Raw genomic sequence first — 10,757 nt, forward strand, 5'->3', positions numbered from 1 at the left:
TTCATGGCCTGTGCTTTTGTATTCTTAGCCATAAAATCGTTGCTGGACCAATATCCTGAAGCTGTTTCACTCAATTTTTTTTTTTCTAGTAGTTTTATAGTTTGGGGTATCACATTTAAGTCTTCACTCTATTTTGAGTTGATTTTTGTACATGGTGATAAATAGGGCCAACAACTCAAACAATTTAAAAGCAAATATATATATTTATATCCCATTAAAAAGTAGGCAAAGGGGCCAGGTGTGGTGGCTCACGCCTGTAATCCCAGCACTTTGGGAGGCTGAGGCAGGCAGATCACCTGAGGTCAGGAGTTCAAGACCAGCATGACCAACATGGAGAAACCCTTATCTTTACTAAAACCACAAAATTATCTGGGCATGGTGGCACATGCCTGTAATCCCAGCTCCTTGGGAGGCTGAGGCAAGAGACTCGCTTGAACCCAGGAGGCAGAGGTTGTGGTGAGCCGAGATCGTATTGTTGCACTCCAGCCTGGGTAACAAGAATAAAACTCCATCTCAAAAAAAAAAAAAAGAGTAGGCAAATGATCCAAATAGACATTTCTCAAAAGAAGATGAGAGTAACACTTTTTAAATGCTGAACATTGCTAATTATCTGGGAAATGCAAATGAAAACCACAGTGAGGTATTATCTTGCCCCAGTTAGAATGTCTATAATCACAAAGACAAAAATAATAAATGCTGGTGAAGATGCAGAGAGAAGGGAACTCTTATACACTGTTCATGAGAATGTAAATTAGTATAGCCATTATGGAAAACAGTGTGGCAGTTCTCAAAAAACTAACACTAGAACCACTCTATGATCTGGCAATCCCACTACTGAATATTTACTCAAAGGAAAAAAAATCAGTTATCAAAGGAATGCCTGCACCCCATGTTTATTATGGCACTATTCACAATAGCCAAAATATCAAATCAACCTAAGTGTCCATCGACAAATGAATGTATACAGAAAATGTGGTATATATGCACAATGGAATAACATTAAGGCATAAAAGTAATGAAATTCTGTTATTTGCAGTAACATGGATGAAACTGGAGGCCATTATGTTAAGTGAAATGATCCAGGCATGGAAAGATAAATATTGTATGTTCTCACTCATATATGCAAGCAAAACAGGTTGATCTCTTAAAGGGAGAGAGTAGAATGATGGTTCCCAAAGGCTGGAAGGGTGGAAGAGGGTGGAGGAGGAGAGGTTGGTTAATGCATAAAAACATACAGTTAGAAGGAATAAATTCTAGTGTTGAATAGCACAGTAGAGTGACTACAGTTTAACAAAAAATTATTGTATATTTCAAAATAACCAGAAGAGAAGGGTTGAAATGTTCCTAACACAACGAAATAATCAATATTTGAGGTGATGAATGTCCTAAATACCCTGAGTTAATGGTTATATGCATGCAGCAAAATAGCACATGTACTCCACAAATATGTAAAATTATGTATTGCTAAAAATAAAGCTAAGGTTGGAATATGTATTCATTTTATAAAGGGAATTCTCACATTAATGGGGAGAAATTAGAGTCCAGAGAGGCCAGAAGCAGGGAAACCAGACAGGAGGTTGTGCTGTCCCAGAAGTGTCTAAAACAATGCAGAGCAGGTGATGAAACTCCAATTTGTATATGGTGATTAGGAAATTAAATATAAACCTTTCTGTTTCTTTAGCATCTAAGATTAAGTTCTATCTTCCTTTTAAATACACAAGAGTAAGTTCATGGCACATAAACAATTCTTCAAGCAGGGAATAATATCATACTGTACTTGACATATACTCCCACATATACTCCCATTGCTTCACATTTTATAAATTTTTCATAGCATGAAGTTTATTTCATAGCAAATTATGAAACACTGAATTAAACATAAACCTGAATGCTGAAGGAATAACAGCAGCATGTCAAAATTTCCTCTGCTCTTGGTTAAATTTTAATAAAATTTGCTGGCCTTCAGACATAGGCACTTAAGGCTCATCACTGAATAATCCTAATAAATGAATGATATGCATATTTAAAGAAATACTTTTAAATGTACTAATTTTGTGGAAATATTGATGCCCATTTACTATACTGTGCAATTCCTTATGTTTTTGTTCTCAAATGGTCATTCTATCTCAGGTTTCGATACTTTCGGTACACAAATTTTATCTCCATTCTTTCCATGGACTGGTACCTTCAATGCCTAGCTCATACGAAGAGTAAGGAACCCTGCCTATTGGGATTGTAATGACTATTTAACTTTGTCAGAGCAGGCCCATAAGATCTGACCCTATTTCTATCTGCTTATGATGGAGATTCATTTATCACATCATTTCAAAATGATGCCTTTTACACCTGACTGGTTTTCCTTGGGTCAATATTACTGACAAATGACTATCTCCTTCAATACCAACCGGTGATAACTCTTAATGTGTCTTATACTTGTTAAGGATTAATTTAAACTCTCAGTGTACTTGAAAGCCAGGAGAAGTCACACCAAAGAGTATTTCTAAGGTTCTTGAATGCCCGACACTGTGCTACATACGAAATATACAAACGACGTAAGATAATCATTACCACTCTTTGACTGTCTGACAATCAGCTGAGTATTTTACCCACATTATTTCAGTTTGTCCTCTCAATCATGCTGAGAGATGAGGTAAGTATTTTCATGTCTGTTTTATAAAGAAGGAGACAGAAAGTTAGTGACTGTAAGAAATTTTCCAGGGATTACAGAAATAGTGAACAGTAGAGCTGGGATTCAAACTTACCTCTGACTAAACCCAACACACATATCACTTACCACTGGCATAATCTGACAATATCACCGTCTTTTATGGTTTATCATCTCCTTTAGGGCATTAAAAAAATGACCCACATGGCCATTTTATTACCGAAATCTTCTCATCTGCCTCTATCTACACACACAAATTTTCATGGACATATCTTGCCCAAGCAAATAAACAATCAGCAAAGCATTGGCCTTTCTCTGCACTGATGAGTCTGCCACTTGCAGTATTTCCATGTCTGTCTATCTCATCCAGGGCTTTTTCCTCATATGTGTGAGTGTCCTCTAGACCCTTCCCCTGCATATCTTGTGACATTAGATCATTCTTCACTACAACAGGGGATCAGGCAATGGGGCTCCAGGCCCCTTGAGCCTTCTCTGTCCCAGATTGATACCTTGAGCCCCTTGTTTTCCTTACTCTACAAACCCCAAGATTCTCAGATTTCCTTCTTTTTGTCTAGTACACTTCTAGGACTGCCTCGCCCAACACAGTAAGAGTCAGTTTGCCAAGCCCCCTCTTTTCACACTACCCACAAGCATAAACCATCAGGCCTTTGGTGTGTGTGCATTTCAGAGTTTTTAACCCTTAATAAAAACAGGTAGGGAAAGAAAAATAAACAAGGAAAAGAGACAGAAGTGCAAAAGCATATTATTGCTTCTGACTTTATTATAAAGTTGGGGAGCATTCATCTACAAACCCCTGATTATGCTCAACCCTACCTAAATAACTGATGACTCTTATGCGTCAACATGAAACTTCAAACTCCTTATTAGGGTTTTTAATGCCTCATACAATGTGTTGCCTGCTCTGCTGTCCAGTACCAACTCTTATGACCCTTACCTGTTTATCTCACACACCAGACCCAGAACACTGCAGCCCATGCTCCTTTACCCTTACCTCCTGTGCACCTGCTACTGCCCCTGCCAGAGTGACTTCTTCCTTACCCAGACCAGGAAAATGCCATTGTCCTGCAAATATCAGCTTCTGTTTCATTTCCCCATGAAACCTTCCCTGATTCCCTCAGGCATCATGAATGGCACTTTGCATTCTGTTCACCTGACAGTATTTTGTGTCTGACTCTTTTTTTCCAGGGCCTTGTCTCACTGCATTATAATCATGGTTATATGCCTGTGTCTCCTGCTTGAATGAGATTTTATTAATGGCAGAGACTATGTTTTGTTGACCCCTGAGTCCCTTAGCACTTCCTGAAGTGCCTGGATTTTTGCCCCCCACATTTTCTGAATACATAAATGAATAAGTATATGGATAAATGAATCAATATGCTTGAGACAAGGGCAAGTGATTATCATAACCATGTGCCACACGTCCCAAGGCTAGAAAGGTGAATGACAGTTACAAAAACAGCTGTATTTATAATGTCCCTATTCACATCATATTGCTACCGGAGTTTAGCATTTTGTACCAGTTTTTTCTACCTAAGAATGTGGAAGAATTGCTCTTTCCCATCAAGGAGAGGCAGTGTGTCAGTGTGATGTGTGTCCTGTGGCCGAGCAGTATCCTCCACGAAGTGATTGCATGTCAGCTGGTGACATATTATGGCAGGCGTCACAGCAAGCAGCTCCCTTTGGCACAGAGGAGAGTTAATGAAGGGATAGGAGAACGCTTTGAAAGATTCAGGCGGCTTGGTTGAGCACTGGGATGTGAGGGAAACAGGTTTTCCTCTCAAGCACATGGAACGGGGTCCATTTGTGGTCTTGGAGGGGAGCAAGCTTATCAGAGAAGCCCTTGTGTCTCCACCTTCTCAAGTTGCTACAGGCACTTCTATTTTTCCTGAGAAAATGTTCTCTCTCCTTCTACTTTCTAATTTTCAGATAATATGATATCTCATATGTGGAAAATAAAGTGCTCCACTGATGAGAACACTTATATCTCTATTTAGTATTATTCAAGATTAAGATATGTGTCCAGCTCTCAAGAAGAAACAGGGAGAAACATGAGCTAATCAATGAAGACCCCATGACAAGCATGCTTTACAGAACACAAAGGAACAGGGCACTATAAGGATATGCTAGGGGACTTCAAATCATACTCTTCATGGTTAAATAAAAGCATCCAATGGGAGGCAGGACCTGAGCTATGAAAAATCATCAGGAGTTTAATAGATTGAAAAGAGTAAACAAGGCTTTCAGGTCAAATGAGCAACATAGGTGAAGGTAGGGAGCAGCATGTCCCTTTTGGGAATTATAACCTGACATGACTAACATACACATTGGGAAGTGGAGAATGGAAAAAAATGAGGCCAGAGAGTTCAGTTCAGGCAAGGGTGTGATAGGCTTTCTGAGCAATGTCGAAAATCTGAGATTTTATATTAAGGTATCAGGGGAGCAGCTGAGGGCCACATTCCAAGAGTCCGAATCAATTAAGATGTGGCCATAAAGAACCTAGTAGACAGAGCTGTTTTTTTCCATCAGACCCCCAGGGTAGAATGCAAGGAGTTGGGTTTCCTTGGGCTCTGACAGCAGAAATCAGCAGCCTATACACTGTGAGAACAAGAGCCTCAAGTAACCAGATGTACAGCTACTAGGGGTTTGGACAGGATAGAGCTAATTGCTTACACTTATCTTTTTCTTTCTTTCTTTGTTTTGAGACAGAGTCTTACTCTGTCACCTAGGCTGGAGTGCAGTGGCATGATCTCAGCTCACTGCAACCTCCACCCCCCAGGTTCAAGTGATCCTCCTGCCTCAGCCTCCCAAGTAGCTGGGATTATAGGTGCATGCCACCATGCTCAGCTAATTTTTGTATTTTTACTAGAGGCAGGGTTTCACCATGTTGGTTAGGCTGGTCTCGAACTCCTGACCTTGTGATCTGCCTGCCTCAGCCTCCCAAAGTGTTGGGATTACAGGTGTGAGCCACCACACCCAGCCTTTCTTAGGCTTTTCATCGAATCACTTCATTCCCATTAGCCACCACTTTTCTTTTTTTTAAACCTGCAATGTGGATATACCAATGTCGTTTCCACAGCCTTTTCTGAGTATTAAGTAAAACAACACATCGTAACAGCAAAAAGTGCCTAACAGAACATCTAACACATACTTGGTGCTCAACAAATTGGTTAAATTTATATTGTGACATATTTAGAACTTTACACCAACAATCACCAACAGAACTTTCTGTGATGATGGATATATTTTATATTTGTGCTGTATTGTAGGATTGTATAGCATTGTAGCCACTAGCAACATGTGACTATCAAGCACTTGAAATGTGGCTACTGCAACTACAGAACTGAATTATTAATTTTATTTCATTTTAATTAGTTTAAATTTAAAGAACTACATGTGACAAAGCGCCAGCCTACTGGACAACACAGCTTTACTTTCTAAAAATTCTTTACATAAATAAAATATTTTGTTCTAAAAATATTTTTTAAGCCCATAAGTTTGGTGATTTCCAATTCTGATAACCTAAAAAATGTATGTCTGTACTTAGTATTCTACTCTATTTACCAACCTGAATTTTGAAATACCTTTGATAAATCTTTTTAAATCAGGAGAATAATTTTGATTTTGACATATCTACATACATATTATAAAATAGATGAATACTGGCTGGACATGATGGCTCATGCCTGTAACCCCAGCACTTTGGGAGTCTGAGGCAGGCAGATCACCTGAGGTCAGGAGTTCAAGATCAGCCTGGTTAACATGGCAAAACCTAGTCTCTACTAAAAATACAAAAATTAGCCAGGATGGTGGCGGGTGCCTATAATCCTGGTTCCTTGGGAGGCTGAGGCAGGTGCTTGAACCCAGGAGGTGGAGGTTACAGTGAGCTGAGATTGCACCATTTGCATTCCAGCCTGGGCAACAAGAGTGAAACTTTGTCTCAAAACATAAAATAAAATAAATAAAAAATAAAAATAGATGAACACCATAATTAATTTTAAAAAGATTATATAACAGCATCTATAAAGTGATACCATTTTTTAAAACACATGAAAATTATAACACTTTATCACAGAAATACAATATTATATGTGATTTTTTAAAATCTCCTCTCTGTTTTGTATTTCCTGAATCTTTTTCAATGAATAGAAGTTAATTTTATAATTTGATCCTTTTTGCTTTTGTTTCAAAACTAAAAATGCATTAACTAAAAAGATTCTGGAAAACAGAATAAAACTGTATTCACAGAATGTTATGTCTCCATTTAAGGCACTTAGTCTTTTCTTTATATCATAAATAAAGGACTAGCCCATCTTGATTAAAGTTAAGGAAAAGCAAATTGAAGCAGCTTGTCTAAGATTCATTCACTTCCTTTATCAAGAACACGCTACTAAGAAAAGGCAAATAGTTCAGGTCACCCTGTCCAACTTTGTTAACATGATAATTAGACCTCTTGCCAAATAATCTAAAAATATTTGCTGAGATAAGTGTCTTTAACTATTGGGCATTCTTAACAAGATGTCTCTGGTTATATACTACAGAAATTAAACCCAGAATCTCTGGGTTAATGAGTATGACCCCACTCCTTGGAAAATGATATGTAAGCTGGGGTAAATAAAATATGAGGAAACTTTAAAAAGTTCATGGAAAAGATGAAATTAAAAGCTAAAAAATATATATAGCAACTTCATTCTTCAACATAAGCTCCATCAATAGTTTTGTAAACAATGAAACCAGCCACTTACCACATTCCTAAAGGATTGAGAGTCCTGTGAACATAACCAAGTCAATGCAATCTTCTTTACATTATTAACTAAAGAAAACCAAGTGCCTCTTAAAGATTTTTTAAGGTTGGGAAACTGAAAGTCAGAGGACCCAAATCAAGACTGTAAGGCAGATGCCTAATGATTTCCCATTGAAACTCTTGCAAAATTGTCCTTGTTTGATGAAAGGAATAAGCAGGAACATTGTCGTAGTGGAGAGGGACTCTGGTGAATCTTTCTCAGGGGTTTCCTGCTAAAGCTTTGACTAACTTTCTCAACATCCTCTCATTACAAGCAGATGTTATTGTTCTTTTGCCCTCCACGTCAACAAGCAAATGCCTTAAGCAACCCCAAAAAACTGTTGCCACAGCCTTTTGACTAGTTGCTTTTGCTTTGACTGGACCACATCAATCACCTCTTAGTAGCCACTGCTTTAATTGTGCTTTGTCTTCAGGATTGTACTAAGAAAGCCATGTTTCATCTCCTGGTACAGTTCTTTGAAGAAATCCTTCATGATCTCGATCTCCCTGTTTAAGATTTCCCTGGAGGTCATTATGCTAAATGAAGTAACTCAGAAATGGAAAATCAAATATCATATATTCTCACTTATAAGTGAGAGCTAAGCTATGAGCATGCAAGGGCAAACAGAGTGACAGAATAATGAATTAGGAATACTCAGAAAGGGGAGGATTGGGATAGCAGGAGGAAAAAAAACTACATATTGGGTACAATGTATACTACTTGGGTGAATGGCATACTGAAATCTCAAACTTCATGTAATTTGGTTATGATTCATTCAGGTGGCCAAAAACCATTTTCTCTAAAAGCTATTGAAATATAAATATATACATATTTTTTAAAAGAAAGATCCACTGTCATCTGCAGCTCATCTGGACACAACGGTTTTGGGACTCGTGTTTTGGAAAATTTGGTCAACTTTAATTTCTCAGTCAGAATTTGGTAAGCTGAACCATTTAGATGTCTATGGTGTTGACTTTCTTTTGCTGTTAATTCTAGATCCTCTTCAATTAGGCCATGAACACAATGAATCTTTTTCTTAAAAATTGATGTGGATGGTCAGGTCAACAGATGAAATCCGCTCCAGGTTTCGTCTTTGATATCATCTCATCTCTTCTTAAAATGAATTACCCACTTGTAAACTGCTGATTCCTTTGGGGCATTGTCCCCATAAACCCTTCATAAAGCATTCATGATTTCACCATTCTTCCACCCAAGCTTCACCATAATTTCAATGTTTATTCTTCCTTCGATTTTAGCTCTGATAGTGGCTCTTTCCAGACTGATGTCTCATTTTTCTCAGAGCCTCAAATGAGATCTTATTCAGATATGTCATAAAAATACTAATTTATTATGGTACAAAAAAATTTTAGCAATCAATGCATAGATTTTTCATAATACACATTTCCCAATAACTTTTTTGGAGACACTTCATAGAATGTTTTGTAAACAATAATGGCTTCCCACTGTGAGATTCAGTAACCTATGTATCTTACTTACTTGTCTACTCTGAGCCAGAGACTGTGTCCAGTGCAGGAGGAAGACCTGGGCATAGCCCTCAGAGTCCCAGACCTCTCTCAGTTTTCTCTTAGCCACTTGAATGCCCATATTCTTAAAATTATTAGTAATGTTTGATAATCTGAAAAATCTATGATTTATGTGAGTCTGACAATCAAATTCTTTGCATTGACTCACAGCTTATACAAACCTCATTTATTGTCAGCTCCAGTGAATTCTATTTCCTGCATGGAAGAGAGACATATGCAAAAAGAGCAAAGATCTCCACTTTTTTCACAAGTTCTTCTCTTCCTTTTTAGTAGCCTTCCTGGGGCACAGTTATAGTAACAACAAGAGCTATAAAACAATAGATTCTTTTGTTCAAACTCTGACTTAACAAGAAGAACTTGAGATGCCTACCTTAACTGTGTACATTTCACATTTAATTAACTAATTAATATGTGGTTTTCTCATCACAGTATGAGTTCCTCAAGGCCAAGGGAGTGTGCTCATTTTAGATCCTCAGCAGGTATGCAAAACAAACCTTTTTGCTTGCCAGTGTGTTTGTTTCTCTTTATTAAACTTAACCAGGTATATCCAACCATTTCCAGATTTTCTTAGATTTTTTGAGTAAATACAGAATTTTAACCCAATACATTTAGAATTTTAGTTCAGATAATTCAATGTTTATACTCCGACTCTCTTTCTGTGTGCCAGCCCCAACGCAGTGGGTTTACATGCATCAGTGCAAAGGGAAAAGGAAGTAGTCTATTGCCATTCTGTGTCCTTTACTTCTTAAACTGAGGTGTCTTCCCTAATCTTTTTGCATCGCTCCTGCACCTTCCATGTTGGAGTCTGCTAAATAATTTTGGATTTTCCTCACATTTATTCACTGAGTCTAATGCATCCTCACACCAGCCCTAGTAATACTTGCTAAATACTTGCCCTCTTTCAGACATTTCTGTTCCCCTCTGAGAAGTACAGAAAACTTTTGAATGTTTGCCCAATTGCCATACACAGATGTTTAATATTCCTTGAAACTGCCCTCAGACCTCTACATTTAAGTAGCTGACTCAGTTGATATTCCATCTTTCAGCACCTTATGAAGCTTCTCCATGAGATCAGAATTTTGCCCCCATTTGAAAGGTGAAACACACACTTGGGCTTTTTTTCTCAGGTTGCTAGTTCTCTCATTCATGCTAGATGCAGGAATTATAGTAAAACATAGGACTTCACTTCTCATGGAACCATACCAGCATCTATTTGTATTGCTTTTCTGTATCAGTTTCCTCAGTCATAATATCTCCTTAGTTAAACTTCACCTCCTTCCATGTGAGGGAAATAGCTCTTACATTACAAAGCATAGTAGTAGCAATCATCTCGTCTTTTACCATCAAAATTCCAAGCCAAGTTTTTGAAACACATGTCAAGAAAGCCTGAAATCTCGCAAAAAGACAAGGTCCTATAATTCAAAGTTATATCAGACTTCAAGTCCATATCTTGGCCCTGACTTTGAAAAAAAAAATCATACCTTAAAAATAAACCTAAATATATATATGTGTGTGTGTGTGCATATATATATATATATTTGCTTTCCCTGGAATTTTTATTTTCCTTTTCTAAGGTGAAATAAAGAACAAAGCAATGAGACAATAAGGATCATGGAGTGAATGGAATAAATGGGTATACTATTTTTACAGCAACAAAAAAATAATTTCCCTTCACATTGCTAAGCTGTGTCTCATCTTACATCTTTAGAGCTCAGAACAGTTTAATATATAGAAGATAAATAGTAA

Source organism: Callithrix jacchus, chromosome 1 (genome assembly GCF_049354715.1).
Source record: "Callithrix jacchus isolate 240 chromosome 1, calJac240_pri, whole genome shotgun sequence".
Lineage (NCBI taxonomy): Eukaryota > Metazoa > Chordata > Mammalia > Primates > Cebidae > Callithrix > Callithrix jacchus.